The sequence below is a fragment of the Glycine max genome, chromosome 19 (genome assembly GCF_000004515.6).
Source record: "Glycine max cultivar Williams 82 chromosome 19, Glycine_max_v4.0, whole genome shotgun sequence".
Taxonomy (NCBI): Eukaryota; Viridiplantae; Streptophyta; class Magnoliopsida; order Fabales; family Fabaceae; genus Glycine; species Glycine max.
The window spans coordinates 30,137,438-30,157,126 of NC_038255.2; positions in this window are offsets into that span (position 1 = coordinate 30,137,438).

Here is a 19,689-nt window from a genome sequence, read left to right on the forward strand (position 1 = left end):
ACGACTTTCTTTTTGAAATAAAATGAGTTGGTCCCATGTTTCTACTCCAAAAAGCTTGTGCAAATCAAATCACTCCTACATTTCATCTCTAGCATGCATTTTTTTCTTTACCCACTCCTCACGTTTGGTTTTTTAGGGAAAAACACCATAACTAAACGCGCCACAAGGCATCCCTATCGCACCAGATCCAAATCTAGAACGATGGGTGATCAAGAGGAGACATAGGAACAGATGAAAGCCGACATGTCGGCTCTGAAAGAACAAATGGCCTCCATGATGGAGGCCATGTTAAGTATGAAGCAACTCATAGAGAAGAACGCGGCCACCGCTGCCGCTGTCAGTTCGGCTGCCGAAGCAGACCCGACTCTCTTGGCAACTGCGCACCATCCTCCCTCAAACATAGTAGGACGGGGAAGGGACACACTGGGGCACGATGGCAGCCCTCACCTAGGATACAACTGAGTGGCTTACCCTTATGGATTGCCGCCCAACTACTCACCACCCGTCTTGCAAGAAGATGCGGGCCACATTGCTTCTCCCGTCCTTGAAAGAGAGCCTCCTCAACAGCCCGACGAAGTCCACAAAGACCCTCAAGACTATGCTCGAAGGGATGTCGAGTTCTATCCCCCGATCCCCGAAGGGCCGGCACCAGGCACGTTGCCTCAACCCAACATCGCGACACCACCAATAGTTTTGTCCACGGAAGGACCGCCCCCAGCAACTGAAGAAAGGAGGAAGCTCGATCTCCTTGAGGAAAGATTGAGGGTCGTGGAAGGATTTGGGGACTATCCGTTCGCAGACATGACGGATCTTTGCTTAGTACCCGATGTTGTTATTCCCCCGAAGTTCAAAGTGCCGGACTTCGACAAGTATAAAGGGACGACTTGTCCCAAAAACCATCTCAAGATGTACTGCCGTAAGATGGGCGCCCACTCTAAGGATGAGAAGCTATTAATACACTTCTTTCAAGATAGCTTGGCCGGAGTCGCGGTAGTGTGGTACACTAATTTGGAAGCTTCCCGTATCCGTACTTGGAAGGATCTGATTACTGCCTTCCTAAGGCAGTATCAGTACAATTCTGATATGGCTCCCAACCGCACTCAACTGCAGAATATGTTCAAGAAAGAGGGTGAAACCTTTAAAGAATATGCGCAGCAGTGGAGGGATTTGGCGGCACAAGTAGCTCCTCCCATGGTTGAGAGAGAGATGATCACCATGATGGTAGACACTCTACCAGTGTTCTACTATGAGAAGCTAGTAGGTTACATGCCGTCCAGCTTTGTGGATCTAGTATTCGCCGGGGAAAGAATCGAGGTAGGACTGAAAAGAGGAAAGTTTGATTACGTTTCCTCCACGAGTGCGAATGCCAAAAGAATCGGGGCAACAGGGGCAAAAAGGAAGGAAGGAGATGCCCATGCCGTCTCTTCAACACCCGCGTGGGTCAAACCCCAGCAAACGCCTCATGGTACCCATCAGTACGCGCAACATCACCCGAGCTTCTCGGCTCATACCGCAAACGCCTCTAGTTCAACACCCGTGCAGCCTAAGGCACCCACCCAGAGGGAAGCTCCCCAAGTTCCAACTCCGAACACGACTCGCCCGGCCGGTAATTCCAACACGACAAGGAACTTCCCTCCGAGGCCATTTCCGGAATTCACCCCACTCCCAATGACGTACGAAGACCTTTTGCCATCCCTCATCGCCAATCATTTGGCCGTGGTAACTCCCGGAAGGGTCCTCGAACCCCCTTTCCCGAAGTGGTATGACCCTAACGCAACCTGCAAGTACCATAGGGGTGTTCCGGGGCATTCCGTTGAAAAATGCTTGGCCCTTAAATACAAGGTCCAACATTTAATGGATGCTGGATGGCTGACTTTCCAAGAGGATCGGCCCAATGTGAGAACCAACCCGCTCGCCAATCATGAAGGGGGAGCAGTTAATGCCGTTGAGTCCGATAGGCCGCACAGGTCTAAACCTTTAAGGGATGTGGCAACCCCTAGGAGGTTTATCTTTGAGGCCCTACAAAAAGGAGGTGTGATTCCCCATAGTGGGTGTAAGGAGGATTCCTGTTTGCTACATTCCGGCGAGCTGCATGACATGGAGACGTGTTTGGGAGTAGAGGAGTTGTTACAGCGGATGATAGATCAAGGTCGACTGGAAGTCGGCAGTGAAGGAAAAGAAGAGCAGCATATATGCATGCAGTCCACGGATGGGAGCAGTGTTGCGAAGCCCAAATCCTTGGTGATATACTTCACCAAAAGCGCAGCTTCGCAAAAGCCCGGACACCCCTTAGTAGCCAAACCTGTTCCTTTCCCATACCAAAGTAGCCACGCAGTACCATGGAGATATACACCTCCGAGGGAGAAGGAAGAAGAAGCCACCAACGTCAGCTCGTTGTCAGCTAAAGTAATAAATATCACGGGACTGAGTGGTGTGACCCGTAGTGGTCGTGTGTTCGCACCTCCGGACCTACCAGTCCAACCCGCGGACGTCAAGGGAAAAGGAAAAGTGGTGGAGGAACAAGATGGCGAAGCACCCCACGCTTCGAATAAAGATATTCCGGCAAAGGACCTCCCGGAGAAAAAGGATGGTAAAAAGGAGGTGTCGCTAGAGGAAGCCAGCGAGTTCCTCCGGATAATTCAGCAGAGCGAATTCAAGGTTATCAAACAGCTCAACAAAACCCCGGCCAGGGTCTCGCTGTTGGAGTTACTTATGAGCTCCGAGCCTCATCGGGCTCTGCTAGTAAAAGTTCTGAACGAGGCCCATGTGGCCCAAGATATCTCGGTAGAAGGTTTCGGAGGGCTGGTCAACAATATCACTGCCAACAACTATCTTGCCTTCGCCGAAGAAGAAATCCCCGCCGAGGGGAGAGGGCATAATAAGGCTTTACACGTATCAGTCAAGTGTATGGACCATATCATAGCCAAGGTGCTCATCGATAATGGTTCCGGTTTAAACGTGATGCCTAAAAGCACTTTGGAGAAGTTACCATTCAATGCTTCCCACTTAAAGCCGAGTTCAATGGTGGTTCGTGCCTTCGACGGCACTCGCCGAGAGGTTAGGGGAGAGATCGATCTCCCAGTACAAATAGGCCCTCACACCTGTCAAGTCACCTTCCAAATAATGGATATTAACCCCCCCTACAGCTGTCTGTTGGGGCGCCCGTGGATCCACTCAGTGGGAGTTGTGCCCTCTACACTCCACCAAAAGTTGAAATTCGTAGTGGAGGGGCACTTGGTCATCGTGTCAGGCGAGGAAGACATCTTGGTAAGCTGCCCATCCTCTATGCCTTATGTGGAAGCCGCAGAAGAATCGTTAGAAACCACTTTCCAGTCTTTTGAGGTGGTCAGCATTTCCTCCGTGGACTCCTTCTCTGGGCAGCCTTGTCTATCCGATGCAGCAGTAATGATGGCCCGAGTTATGTTGGGGAACGGTTATGAACCCAGAATGGGTTTAGGCAAAGACAACGGCGGCATAACTAGCCTGATAAATGCCCAAGGAAATCGTGGGAAGTATGGTTTAGGCTATAAGCCCACTCAGGCGGACATGAAAAGAAGCATCGCGGGAAGGAAGAGCAGTGGTCAAAGCTCGCGTTGGAGACAAGAAAGTGAAGGAAGCCCGCCCTGCCACATAAGTAGAAGCTTTATACGAAGATGATGTTCCGAGTACATTAGATTTGGTACGACCATGCCCTCCTGATTTCCAGCTGGGAAATTGGCGAGTGGAGGAACGCCCCGGCATTTACGCAATGAACATAATGTAAACCTTTACGGTTTTAAAAGCTCTATAGTTGGGCCTAGGCTTTAGAGTTTTTCCTTTTGTTAAGGCTTTGTGTCTTTTGTTGTTGATTTTATAATACAAGGATCTTTCTTCATCTGTTCCTACGTCTCTACCCATTCTCATTCATTTGCATGTTTACTTCTTTTTCTGAAACGGCAGATCCGATGACGAGTCCCCCGAAGGTACTAATACCTAGGACCCGCCTATCGACTTCGAGCAAGAAATGAATCAAACGGAAGATGAAGGAAACGAGGATGTGGGACTTCCCCCAGAATTAGAAAGAATGGTCGCCCATAAGGACCAAGAAATGGGGCCTCATCAAGAAGAAACAGAGCTGGTAGACTTAGGAGTTGGCAATGGAAAAAGGGAAGTAAAGATAGGTACAGGTATTACCGCACCTATCCGTGAAGAATTAATAATCCTGCTAAAAGACTACCAAGACATCTTTGCTTGGTCATACCAAGATATTCCCGGTTTGAGTTCTGACATTGTACAGCACCGATTACCTCTAAATCCCGAGTGTTCCCCGGTAAAACAGAAACTGAGAAGGATGAAGCCCGAAACATCCTTGAAGATAAAAGAAGAAGTGAAGAAGCAATTTGACGCTGGATTTCTGGCCGTCGCTCGGTATCCAGAATGGGTTGCCAACATCGTACCGGTTCCTAAGAAAGATGGGAAAGTACGAATGTGTGTGGATTATCGGGACCTGAATCGGGCCAGTCCCAAGGACAATTTTCCTTTACCACACATCGATATCCTCGTAGATAACACGGCCAATTTCGCTTTATTTTCCTTCATGGACGGTTTCTCTGGTTACAATCAGATAAAGATGGCGCCCGAGGATATGGAAAAGACTACTTTTGTCACCCTGTGGGGGACGTTCTGTTACAAGGTGATGTCCTTTGGACTCAAGAATGCCGGGGCAACTTATCAACGGGCCATGGTAGCTTTGTTCCATGATATGATGCATCAAGAGATCGAGGTCTACGTGGACGACATAATTGCTAAATCTAAATCCGAGGAAGAACACCTTGTCAACCTGCGGAAGTTGTTCGAAAGGCTTAAGAAATATCAATTATGGTTGAACCCCGCTAAGTGTACCTTTGGGGTCAAATCAGGGAAATTGCTTGGTTTCGTTGTAAGCCAGAAAGGGATAGAGGTAGACCCCGAAAAGGTGAAGGCTATCCTTGAGATGCCAGAACCCCGTACAGAGAGGCAAGTCCGAGGTTTCCTGGGACGCTTGAATTATATTGCCAGATTCATATCGCAGCTCACCGCCATTTGTGAGCCGTTGTTCAAACTCTTACGCAAAAACCAAACTGATCGCTGGAATGAGGATTGCCAAGAAGCTTTTGGAAGGATCAAAAAGTGCCTTATGAATCCTCCCGTGCTTATGCCGCCAGTATCTGGAAGGCCTCTCATTTTGTACATGACAATCTTGGACGAGTCAATGGGGTGTATGCTGGGGCAACATGACGAATCCGGAAAGAAAGAGCGCGCTGTTTACTACCTTAGTAAGAAGTTCACGACCTGTGAAATGAATTACTCCTTGCTCGAAAGAACGTGTTGTGCTTTAGTATGGGCATCCCATCGCCTAAGGCAGTACATGCTGAGCCATACTACCTGGTTGATATCCAAGATGGACCCAGTTAAGTACATCTTTGAAAAGCCAGCTCTCACGGGACGAATCGCCCGGTGGCAAGTCCTGCTATCCGAGTTTGATATAGTTTACGTCACCCAAAAGGCGATAAAAGGAAGCGCCTTGGCAGATTATTTGGCTCAGCAGTCTCTTAACGACTATCAGCCCATGCATCCTGAATTCCCGGATGAGGACATCATGGCCTTGTTTGAGGAAAAATTGGACGAAGATCGGGACAAATGGACCGTATGGTTTGACGGAGCATCAAACATTCTAGGCCATGGCGTTGGAGCAGTATTGGTCTCTCCGGACAATCAATGTGTACCTTTCACAGCCAGGCTAGGATTCGACTGCACCAACAACATGGCCGAATATGAAGCATGTGCCCTGGCCGTCCAGGCAGCGATTGACTCCAATGTCAAACTACTCAAGGTGTACGGTGACTCAGTGTTGGTAATCCATCAGCTGAGAGGGGAATGGGAAACTAGAGATCCCAAGCTGATACCCTACAAAGCCTATATCAAGGAATTGGCTAAGACCTTTGATGAGATCTCCTTCCATCATGTTCCCCGCGAGGAAAATCAAATGGCGGATGCGCTTGCTACTTTCGCGTCTATGTTCCAGCTAACACCGCACGGGGATCTACCCTACATTGAATTTTGGTGTCGTGGCAAACCTGCGCATTGTTGCCAAGTAGAAGAGGAACGGGACGGAAAGCCTTGGTATTTCGACATCAAGCGATATGTCGTAAGCAAAGAATACCCGCCAGAGATTGCCGACAATGATAAGAGGACATTGAGAAGGTTGGCAGCCGGTTTCTTCATGAGCGGAAGCATATTGTATAAGAGAAATCACAACATGACACTCCTGCGATGTGTGGATGCCAGGGAGGCAAATCACATGATCGAGGAAGTCCATGAGGGCTCGTTTGGAACGCACGCCAACAGGCATGCTATGGCCAGGAAGATCCTAAGAGCGGGTTATTACTGGCTTACCATGGAAAGTGATTGTTATGTCCATGTGAGGAAATGCCACAAATGTCAAGCATTCGCAGATAATGTCAATGCTCCACCACATCCTCTGAATGTCATGTCCGCCCCTTGGCCTTTCTCCATGTGGGGAATAGATGTCATCGGGGCCATTGAGCCCAAGGCCTCGAATGGTCATCGCTTCATCCTCGTAGCGATAGATTATTTTACCAAGTGGGTCGAGGCAGCTTCCTATACCAACGTCACGAGGGGTGTGGTAGTCAGGTTCATTAAGAAAGAGATCATCTGCCGATATGGTTTGCCAAGGAAGATTATCACGGACAACGGCACCAACCTGAATAACAAGATGATGGGGGAAATGTGCGAGGAGTTTAAAATCCAGCATCACAATTCCACACCCTACCGGCCAAAGATGAATGGAGCCGTGGAAGCGGCCAATAAGAATATCAAAAAGATTATCCAAAAGATGACCGTGTCATACAAGGATTGGCACGAAATGCTCCCATTCGCATTACACGGTTACCGAACTTCAGTGCGAACGTCAACAGGGGCAACGCCGTTCTCATTGGTATATGGGATGGAGGCCGTGTTACCGTTTGAGGTGGAAGTCCCGTCATTAAGGATCTTGGCAGAATCCGGATTAAAGGAATCAGAGTGGGCTCAAACGCGCTATGACCAGCTCAACCTCATCGAGGGTAAGCGCTTAACGGCCATGAGTCATGGGCGCTTATACCAGCAAAGAATGAAGAATGCATTCGACAAGAAAGTACGTTTGCGCAAGTTCCATGAGGGAGACCTTGTGCTAAAGAAAATGTCCCATGCTGTCAAGGACAATCGAGGGAAATGGGCCCCGAATTACGAAGGGCCTTTTGTTGTGAAGAGGGCTTTCTCCGGAGGAGCCCTGGTGCTTACCAACATGGATGGTGAAGAGTTACCTTCACCCGTGAATTCTGATGTCGTCAAACGATATTATGCTTAGAAGTTGGGGCAATTAAGGATGTCGCTACATGTTCTTTATCTTTATGCGTTTTCTGGATTTCCCCCAGGGATTTCCTGTCTGTTGTATCTCTCGTTACAATCTTTCAAAGAAATGAACGTGGATTCGAGGCTTTAGTCCTCACGTTAGTTTCAAACCTTGCGTTGATTTGTGATCACCTGAGCCCTTCCGCTCAGTTCATGGGATGCCCCAAGCGCTTAATTAAAATTGAACCTGAACCAACTTTCCCTAAAATTTGCTGCGTTTGAAAACATTCATGCATACGCATACGCATGCATATTGTTGTGGTAAAACAGGGGCAGGATCATCTTGAGCTACCTTCTGGGGTAGAGACAAAACATGAACAGCAGAAACCAATCAAGGTAAGACAGCGATGTGGTCAAGATTGGCCACACCAGGTTGTTTCTTACTTGCAGGTACACAGGAACGGATGCAAGTGGGGATGGGGTCACGACCGACTGATCGTCGCCCCTTTCTCCACGCTAAGCAAGCGGAGAATGTCGCTGCAAGGCAGCCCCGTATCCTTTGTATTCGCAGTTTTCTTTTACTTTTTGTTTTTTAAAAATAAGTAATCAATGCCTAACTCTAACTTAAGTAAGTTCAAGTTAAGCAAGACGCTAAACCATAAGGAAGGAGGGGACATGGTTAATGTTCCTCTCAAAAAAAAAAATGTAGGTTAGCTCGCCTAGGCGAGCTGAGCTCACCTGGGCGAGCCACCCCTGCACCAAAATATAAGAATGACGAAAGGGGGGACGTTTTTGCATTCAAAAACTTCTTTTCCCCCTTTCAAAAGCCATACCCACGGGATTTACGAGTTTGCAGCCCTAGGGTCATCATTTTTCGCATTTTTTGATTCCGTTTCGCGCTTTTGTTCATCACCAACAAGTAAGTATTCCATCCCTAAGCTTTCTAGCTTTTCATTGGTGTATTTTGATCTCCTTTTGGTGCTCTAAAATGTGGGAATGTGCTCAAATATGTGGGGCAATTTTGGTTTGTTTTCTTGCTTGATTGGGTTGGATTGGGGGTTTGTATGGGATGGCCCTAGGCCTATAATGCATTTTGAAGCAATGGGGCATGCCACATTGTCCCCGTTCTCTTGCTATTGATGCCTAAACGCGCGCCCACCAAGTGTTCGGTGAAATGCCTCAATGGCATTAGCGTGTGACTTTTGTAAGGAAACAACCCATGGGGCATTTTGGTTTGTACATATTTTCTATTTTTTGGGACATGTATTCATTCCCGAAAAAGGCTAGAATAATTGCCTCACATATATACTAGGCCTAGGAACCAAAGTTTTTATGCAAAAGAACACAAGAGGAGGTGCATGTTGGGTAAAGTTACCCTTTTTGGCCAGCAATCAGCTATGGGCCACGCTACAATATTTTCCCTATGCCTAGATGGTTAGGAATTTTGCTCATCATAAATGTGTAGGTTTAGAATAGGTAGCAAAATACCTTTGGCAATTTACACTTTGGGTATGGTAGCAAAATACTTGGATGTATGTACATATAATTTTTGGTAGTCAAAATGTCTCACAAAAATCTATAAATATGTTGCATGTTATGTAAAGAAAATACATTACAAAAATACCTTTTAATTTGAATACAATTTTAGTGAGCAAAAGAAAATATACTTGAATTTGCATGCGGCTTTAGGTAGTAAAAACACTTGAAAAAAGCATGAAATGTAGCACCTTATTGTGTAGATAGTCAAGATTCATCATGAAGTTTGTGTATGTATAGGTATTAGAAATACCAAGATGTGCACGTATGCAATTTTTGATAGCCAAAGTGCTTAGAGTATGCATGTATGTGAATTTAGCAAAGGAAATGTGTGTGATGTAGGTAACAAATACACCTTGGAAGTACATGTAAATAATCTAGGTAACGAAGCTGCCTTGATTGTATATGGGTGCATTTTTCTTAGTTATAAGAATGTCTTGTGCAAGTGAACGTTCGTAAAGAAGTATGCGCATAAGCTTGCTCTAAATTCACATTGATGTTTGTATTTATTGGAGGGGGGTTGTATGCCATTTTTGTTTTAAGGGTAGCATTTCTTGGTAAAAACCAACTTTCCAAATGTTTGCCTTCGCAGGAATGGCCCCGAGGAAGCTTGCCTCAAAGAGGTCCAGGAAGGACAAGGCGGCCGAAGGAACTAGTTCCGCTCTGGAGTACGACAGTCACCGCTTTAGGAGCGCTGTACACCAGCAGCGCTTCGAGGCCATCAAGGGATGGTCGTTTCTCCGGGAGCGACGCGTCCAGCTCAGGGACGACGAGTATACTGATTTCCAGGAGGAAATAGGGCGCCGGCGGTGGACATCACTAGTTACTCCCATGGCCAAGTTCGATCCAGAAATAGTCCTTGATTTTTATGCCAATGCTTGGCCAACAGAGGAGGGCGTGCGTGACATGAGATCCTGGGTAAGGGGTCAGTGGATCTCGTTTGATGCCGACGCTATCGGCCAGCTCCTGGGATATCCGTTGGTGTTGGAAGAGGGCCAGGAATGTGAGTATGGCCAGAGGAGGAACCGGTCTGATGGGTTCGATGAGGAGGCCATCGCCCAGCTGCTATGTATACCGGGGCAGGATTTCGCCCGGACTGCTGCAGGGAGGCGAGTGCGAATCATGCGCACCAAGATGACCACCCTAACCCAGATATGGATGACGTTGCTCCTCAGCAACATCCTGCCCAGCAATCATAATTCCGACCTCCCCCTGCCGAAGTGTCAGCTGGTGTACGCCATCCTGACGTGGATGAGCGTCCATGTGGCTCAGTTAATCGCTGATGCCATTTATATTTTTGCAGGTATGGCGCCTACCAGGCATCCTTTGGATCCAGATAAGTCCAACAGGGCCCTGGGATTTCCCTCGCTGATCACAGGACTCTGCCAGTCATTCGGAGTCCCCGTTGCACCTACCAAGGTAATTCGGCCGCCCATCACCCAGGCTTTTATTGAGAAGTATTGTACCCAGAGACAGGCTCAAGGTGATGCTCCACAGGCTGCAGGCGCGCCACCACCACCTCATCAGGCTGGCCAGGCTGGGGCATTTGACATGGAGCAGTATTTACGGCATTTGGTTCGCCAGCAGGCGGCCAACCACCGAGCACATGTACAGACCCATGATTGTCTGTACCAGATGAGCCTCAGCATGCAGAGCCAGGGCTTCGCTTCTTTTTCATGCCCTACTCCAGACCAGTTCAGGGCAGAGGTCGCATGGCCCGGAGATTGGCCCGAGGCCCAAGCAGGAGAGGCACCCCCAGAAGCTCCCGGCGGTGGAGAAGAGGCCCACGAGGACGAGGAGATGGCCGATTTGCTTGACTTCTTGGGAGGGAGTGGAGATACGTGACTGGGAGATCCACAAATTCATGTTTTCTTTCATATTTCTTTTATCATTTTTATGTTATGTTATTGTTTTGACTTAAGAGACTAATGTTTGTTTTTATTGTTTCGATTGTCATTTGTACAGCGCATACATTTTTGTTTGGATTGTTGCGTTAGTGTTTATATATCATTACTATCAATGATGCTTGAAATTTTGGAACCGTGTAGAGTTCTTCGTTTAGGAACATCGTCAAAAAAAAAAAAAAAATATATATATATATATATATATATATATATATATATATAATAAAACAAACAAAAATCATGATAAAAATAAAAATAAAAATTTAAAAAGGGAAAAAGAAAGCAAGTAAGAAAGAAGAGAGCAAATAAGGAAAAAGAAAGCAAGTAAGAAAAAGAGAGGAAAAAGAAAAAAATAAGTTGTTTAGCTGAAAAACCGACATGCTTTTGAAAAGAGATGACTTCCAACTTTTCTTTGAAAAAAATTCATTGATCATAACTAGTTTTTGAAAAAAATGTGTCTACACCTGAAGGGTGAATACTGTGAAATTTCCCCGGACGACCGAAATGGACTCGGATGAATGCACAAATTGATAAAAGAACATATTTTGGAAACATTGGGTTGATTTAAAATAGAGGAAATGAATCCTGAGCCCTAGCATCACATGACCATAAAAATTTGACACTTGAGTGTCCGCATAGGTGCATGCATGACCAGTTTTGCATAAAATTTCCAAATCATCATTTTTGCATTTGTGTCATGGAAATAATGTGGGGCACCCCTTCTATCCTTGAACCAAACCAAACCCCGCCATGTATCATGCCCAGTCATTCTACAAATCTTGAGCCAAAATCCTAACTCACCATAAACCTTGACCCAGGGTGAGAATGTCAATCCTTACTCTCGGAGACAAAAAAAGAAGAAGAAAGGAAATTTCCAATCAAAGAGAAAGAAAAGAAGAAGAAAGGAAATTTCCAATCAAAGAGAAAGAAAAGAAGAGGAAAGGAAATTCCCAATCAAAGAGTGGGAGAAAGAAAAAAAGAAAAGAAAGAAAATTCCCAACCAAGAATGGGAGAAAGTAAAAAAGAAGAAAGCTCCTGGTCAAAGAAACCAGAAGAAATGTGCAGAGAGGTCCTTGGACCAGACAATATCTGAGCATATACAGAATTGTCACCAAATGAACAAAAAAGAAGGAAAGGAAACCATGACCTAAAGTGGTCTTCTCCCTCTGATTACCAACCAAAATCCTGTGCGTCGGGGACTTGTTCGCCTCGCGCAAAACCAAAACAGAAAAGGAAAAAGCCAACAAAAAAATCAAAAGCCAAAAACACACAAAAGCCGAAAAACCCATCAAGAAAACCCATTCCCAAGGGAAGTCCTATTGATCCATGATCATGCATGTAATTTTTGATTTGATAGGAAATAATTTGCAAAGTCAAGTCATGACATATCTATGGTTCGGAATTAGGATAAAACACTTACCTGTGCGAGATTGATACACTTTGAGTGGATTTCTTCTATTTTTTTTCGAACCCAGTGTTTCCTCTAAATGGTCATTTAGAAACGAAATGCTAATATCCAAAATCTGATTTATGGCTATGGGGGATTTCATCAGCAGACTCTCCTTCCCTGGTAGACGCATTGTTTGTCACTCAAAAAAGCATATGCTGCTCTAATCAGTTGGAATATTTGTCTCTTTGCTAAAGCATGTTTGCATTTTTAGTGGAGAAAACACCGAGACTTTTTCAAGTCTCACAAGTTATCCAGAACTACGTAGGTCTGAGTTCCTCATTGGAGGATACGTAGGAGCAAAAGCCTCGCTTTTGTCGACCACACTGCTTTCTGTTACCATGACCCAAGAGCTGGTAGCCCGCGGAGACACCTTACGATTATCCGCACCTCGAGTGTGATTGATAAGCGGAGGCCAATATGGTCATCTGCGCCCTTTCCGGAGATGTAGGCATCTTCTGGTGGAGACTTTTTCAAGTCTCACAAGTTATCCAGAACTACGTAGGTCTGAGTTCCTCATTGGAGGATACGTAGGAGCAAGAGCCTTGCTTTTGTCGGCCGCCCCATAATCTTTGTCATACTGACCCTGAGGTCATGTGACATGCACCCTTGTGTCATCCAGAGGCGGCGGGCCCGATGACACGCAGAGACAAAATTTGGTCATTTTGCACCCTTGTGTCATCCAGAGGCGGCGGGCCCGATGACACGCGGAGATACCTTACGGTTATCCGCACCCTTTTGTCATCCAGAGGCGGCGGGCCCGATGACATGCAGAGACTGACATAGTCTTCTGCACCTTTTGTTCCTCCGGGAACAACAAGTCATTTACATGCGGAAATTTTATGGTCACCCGCGACTCTCGTCAACCGAGAGGAAGGAAATTAGTGTCATACCCTAATTTCGTCCGGGGACCTTTGCTTGATGACATGCGACCTTTCTTTGGTCCTTGTGAGGTGCTTGGCACCCATCATTAGGCAATTTGTGAAATTCTGGGAACAACAAGTCATTTGCATGTGGAGATTTTATGGTCACCCGCGACTCTCGTCAAATCGAGAGGAACGAAATTAGTGTCTTATCTTTACTTTCCTTTTATCTCTAATAAAAGACAAGTAAAGAGGGGCAACTGTCATACCCTAATTTCGTCCGGGGACCTTTGCTTGATGACATGCGACCTTTCTTTGGTCCTTGTGAGGTGCTTGGCACCCATCATTAGGCAATTTGTGAAATTCCAGGACATGCCGGAAAACCAAAAAAATATTGATGCACAATCCGTAAGTTTCCGTGACACACCGGAAATCAAATGGAAGCATCGTTGCATAATTAAGTGAGATTTCGTAACATTCCGTAAGTCAAAAAGGGGATGATTATGTAATCCGCAAGGTTCCGTAACATTACGGAAAGAAAACAAGTATCGTTACGAAATTCATAAGTTTCCGTAACTTTACGAAAAAAGAATCACCAAAAAAAAGTAGAGGGGGTGTAATTAGTAAAAATGGGGGTGCAAATAGCACCCAGGCCCACTTGGGCCCTCCAGAATATTCCTCTAGAAGGCTGTTGCTTCTGGAGGAAGCAACCTGGCTCGCCTGGGCGAGCTGGGCGGCAAGCACCTCCCCTATTTTGCTATAAATAGGGGAGGAAGTGAAGAAGAAAAGGGTTCAGCCCCTTTGGCACTTCTCTCTCATTCGAATTTGCTTGGAAAAATTGTTTCCGTGAAGAAAATCTAAGCCGAGGCGCTTCCGAAACGTTTCCGTAACGTTTTCCGTGAAGAATTTCGCAAAGGTTTCAACCGTTCTTCGACGTTCTTCATTCGTTCTTCATCGTTCTTCGATCTTCAACGGGTAAGTACCTCGAACCAAGCTTTTCGATTCATTCTATGTACCCGTAGTGGTCCACATTGTGTTTTGTGTATTTTTATTCCCGTTTCATTTACTTTTTATACCCCCCTGTTGACGTGCTTAAGCCATTTTACTTAAGTCATTTCTCGCTTAACTTAAAAATAAAATAAATTTCCACCGAACGTTTGAATTGTATTATCCGTTAACTTCGGTTAAAATAAATTCCGACCGTTCGGTCGTGCCGTAACCACGTTGGAAATCAAAAAAAGAGGTAAAAAAATAATATAATAATCAAAAAAACATCTTTTAGCAAAATAAAGCGGAAAATCAATCGGACGTTTTCTCTTTGGGATTTCTCATTCTTAATCGAATTGATTAATAACTAAAGTGAAACTAAGGCTAAAATCAACTCGCCTAGTCAAGCTCGTCCATAAAAATAGGCTTTTGAAGTATGTCATTTCAATTTCTCACTAAGTAAAATGGATCATTTTTAAGGTCCAACGCCTTAAAATGATCACCACTTAAGTAAAAAAGAATCACTTGATAAGAAAGAACTACGTAGGTCTGATTTCCTCATCGCAAATTGAGGAATACGTAGGAGCAAAGGGAAACACCCTTGTCGACCACAAAAAAGGAAAAATATAAAAAGGGTATAAAGGATATAAGGACATAAAAGGGAACGTAAAAATCAAAGTCATGTTTGCACATTCGATTAAAGGCTGCCGTCCCTTGGGACGGACGTGTGGGGTGCTAATACCTTCCCCGTACGTAAATACAACTCCCGAACCTTTCACTTAAAAGTTCGTAGATCGCGTCTTTTCCGGTTTTTTCCGACGTTTTCCTCAAATAAACGTTGGTGGCGACTCCGCGCGTATTCCTTTCGTGGAACACGCATCCCGCGAGTCTCGCGTCGCCCTCCCGCCGAAGGGTAGGTTGCGACAAACTCATTGACATGTTCAGAGATTGAACATCAATATCTTCTTCAGATAAGCGAGATTTGAAGCTTCGAATGGGCAAAAGCAGAGGCTTCTCCCCACTCTAGTCATCAAAACTAGAATACTTTTGCAATCGTGGAGCAGCAACAACAACCACAGCTTCGTTCCTATAGTGTTGGCTGCTCCAAGTTTGGACTTTCGTTTCATCAGACTCGACGAGGCTCTCACCCTCGTCCTCGAAAAAAGAAGGAACCTTGACACAAGAGTTTGTGCAGTGTCAAACCTGAAGGAACCACAAACACACCCACACACACACATATACCCAACTACAATAATAAATCATAAGCACCTTTCAAACCCAGCATTTTAAATTATTTACATAATCAACTGTTGATGTCTATATTTGTCTGTAATTGAATTTTACCTTTTGTATGTTCTTGTATGTGATCAGTGTAATTTGCTATATAAACAACTGTTGTTCATGCTGAGTGAACCTTAGATTCCCGTTTGAGACTGAATGCAATGACTCTTGCGGACAGTTTGCATTAGTCATTGTATTTAGTCTTGAATTGTTCGTTTGGACAGTTTAGGGAGACTGGTATTTTTATGTTAGATTCATTCGTGAAGGTTATTATTATTTTCATTAATTTGATTAAATTTCGGTTCAATGCATTTCATATTGTTCTCTGAGTGCATACTTGATTATCGAGAAATTCATTTCATCGATGTCATGTCATGTACTTGGAGACCAATGCGAAATGCTGCTGAAATTTAGTCAAATTTTTGTAAATAATGGTAACTCTGACGTTTGAAGCTAACATAAAAGACAGTTTTCCTAAATGGGATAGGGCCACACCTATAAATAAAAAAATGAGATTTTCATGCATGGAATTGCTTAGATGGATCGAAGTTGGATGAATGAAAGTCGCATGAGCCCAGAATATGAGGATGGCGTCGAACAGTTCTTGCAATTTGCTTCAGAAAGAGGTTGACCGAATGAAGAAGGAAAATATTATTGTCCTTGCATCAACTGTTTGAATGGAAGACGACAATTACTCGATGACATACGACACCATCTATTGTGTGATGGGATTAAGAAGAATTACACGACGTGGATATGGCATGGTGAAGTCACAGACATGCAGAGTGGGTCCCAATCTGATCCGTTTGATGCAGAAATGGGAGATCGGTTAGAGGACATGATTCGGGACCTTGGACAAGAGTCTTTCCAGCAAGCACACGCCCCTGTGTATGAAGGATTGCAGAGTGATTCTAAGAAGCCATTGTATGCAGGGTGCAAGAATTCCTTAACCCTGCTGTCTGCTGTGTTAAGTCTAGTTAATGTGAAGGCCAGGAATGGGTGGAGTGACAAAAGTTTCACCTCACTGCTTGAGGTAGTGCACAATCTGCTTCCAGAGGACAACACGTTGCCTAAAAGTTACTATAAGGCGAAAAAGATATTGTGTCCGATGGGTATGGAGTATCAGAAGATTCATGCTTGCCCCAATGATTACATACTGTACAGGCATGAATTCAAGGAAATGTCCAAATGCCCTATCTGTGGGACTTCATGGTACAAAGTGAAGGATGAAGAAGAAAGCAGTTCTGATGAAAACTCGAACAAGGGCCCCCCAGTGAAGGTTTTGTGGTATCTTCCAATCATTCCAAGGTTTAAGCGTCTTTTTTCTAATGAGGATGACGCAAAAGACCTTACATGGCATGCAAATGGAAGGATTTCTGATGGAATGGTTCGTCATCCGGCTGATTGCTCGCAGTGGAAGAAGATTGATGGTTTGTATCCGGATTTCAGGAAAGAGTCAAGAAATCTTAGACTTGGACTAGCCAGTGATGGAACGAATCCATATGGCACCTTAAGCACTCAACACAGTTCATGGCTAGTTCTGCTAGTAATTTACAATTTGCCTCCTTGGTTGTGCATGAAGCGAAAATACATGATGTTGTCTATGATGATATCAGGCCCAAGATAGCCAGGAAATGACATTGATGTTTATCTAAGTCCGTTGGTTGAAGATCTGAGAAAGTTGTGGGACGAGGGGGTTGTTGTGCTTCATGCGTTTCGCAAGGAGACCTTTGAAATGCATGCAATGCTTTTTTGTACCATTAATGACTTTCCAGCATATGGGAATCTCAGCGGTTATAGTGTTAAGGGTTGTCATGCATGCCCCATCTGTGAAGAAAACACAAGTTACATACAACTTAAACATGGGAGAAAAATTGTCTACAGTAGGCATCACCGCTTTCTAACACCCAATCATCCTTACAGATGACTGAAAAAAGCTTTTAGTGGAAGTCAAGAGCATGATATTGTGCCGATACCGTTGACTGGTGAGCAGGTATATCAGCGGGTTCAACACCTGAATACTATATCTGGGAAGACCCAAAAGAAGGATAAAAGTCAGAGTTGCATATGGAAGAAGAGATCCATTTTCTTTGATCTTTCGTACTGGTGTGATCTTGACGTTAGACATTGTATTGATTTTATGCATGTGGAGAAAAATTTTTGTGACAGTGTGATTAGGACGCTCCTTAACATTCAAGGCAAGACGAAGGATGGCTTGAATACCCATCAAGATCTAGCTGATATGGGTATACGATCACAATTGCATCCAAGGTCTGATGGGAAGAAAATTTACTTGCCCCCAGCCTGCCATACTTTGTCCAAGAAGGAGAAGATAAGTTTTTGTCAGTGTCTTCGTCGGGTGAAGGTTCCACAAGGATACTCTTCAAATATTAAGAGCCTTGTGCAGTTGAAGGAGCTTAAGCTTGTAGGGTTAAAGTCTCACGATTGTCACGTGCTCATGCAACCATTGTTAGCCGTGGCTATACGAGACATCTTGCCAAACAAAGTCAGGTTAGCGATAACTCGCCTGCGCTTTTTCTTCCATGCTATATGTAGCAAAGTCATTGATCCAGTCAAGTTTGATGAGTTGGAAAATGAGGCCGCAATTATACTGTGCCAGTTGGAGATGTATTTTCCCCCTGCTTTCTTTGACATCATGATTCACTTGATTGTGCATCTAGTCAGAGAAATCAAATGTTGTGGTCCTGTTTATCTACGGTGGATGTACCCGGTTGAGCTATACATGAAGATCTTAAAAGGGTATACAAAGAATCTATATCGTCCAGAAGCATCTATTGTTGAGAGGTACATTGCAGAAGAAGTCATTGAATTTGTTCAGAATATTTAGAGAAGGCTAAACCTGTTGGCCTTCTTGAGTCTTGGCATGATGACAGAGTGGGTGGTAAGGGTTCAAGAGGACTGCATGTGATCACTCCAAGTGTAGCAGATTTGTTACAAGCTCACTTATATGTCTTGAACAACAGTAATGAAGTTTTGCCATACATAGTTAAGCATGAAGCTTTAGTCAAACAGAATAATCCAAAAATGTCAAAGAATTGGGTGTTGAAAAAGCATAACAAGACTTTCTATGATTGGTTTAAAGATACAATCTTTGTAGATGAGAATGCTTCAGAAACATTAAGAAAGCTAGCAGATGGGCCTAAAAGAAATGTTATAACTTGGCAAGGATACGACATAAACAGGTATTCATTTTACACAAAAGCACAAGATGACAAACGTACAATGCAGAACAGCGGGGTCACCCTAAGGGCTGAATCTCAACACTGTGCAAGTGTCAATGACGCCAATCCCTGTGTAGCTTCCATCCCTTACTTTGGGTTCATTGATGAAATTTGGGAGCTTAACTATGTGAAATTTACGGTATGTGTTTTCAAATGTGAATGGTAGACCTAGAGAAACTTGGTTGCCACAATGACCCTTTCATCATGGCAGAACAAGCTAGACAAGTATTTTACGTGCAAGACCCTTGTGATGAAAGGTGGTGCGTGGTTCTGCAGGGCAAAACAATTAGTGTTAATGTAGAAGATGATGATTCATACATGGACACCTATGTTAGTCCTTTGACTTCTCAAATCACTCCTAACATTGTCGGAGAAGAAGAAGCTGACGACGTTCATGCTAATCGTAATGATCATGATGAAGGAGAATTGATTAACATCGTCTAATGTAATTTTCGGCAGAGACAGAGGTCACCAAAGCAAGTAAGTGACAACTACATTTTTCTCTAATTGAGGCATCGGTATTTTGTTTTAGATGGTATCCTTAGGACTTCATACAGCTCATGTTTGTCGCCAGTTTCATCATCCACCTCCCTTTTCTTCTCTGTCTTCTCACGTTTATTGTTGTTAAACCCATATTTATGCTTTCTTCCCTTCATGTCTTGTTTTATCACAACTTTAGCCGAATCTCCTATCTTCAGCACAGTTGAATCTCCTGTCTTATTCTCCAATGACACACTTTGATGGCCTGTATCTCTTTTCTTCGTATGTTCTAGTGCTTCAGCTTCAGTATGCATAAAGCAATCTGAATTTTCCAGTGATCACAAAAGGCTTCTGCATCAGCATTGACACTCTCCACCCTCTTTGGTTTATGCTTCTGTGCTGCATTCCGTGCTTCCTCCTTATAAATCTCAGATTTATTAGAGGTTGCACTAGAACGATCAGCACCAATCTGTGCTTCTTCCTCGTCTACCAGCTCAATATCTTTTCTTTCAACTTTTGTTTTGTAAATTATAGTGTAGTTTACAAAAGCAAAGGTGAAACGAAAGATATTGAGCTGG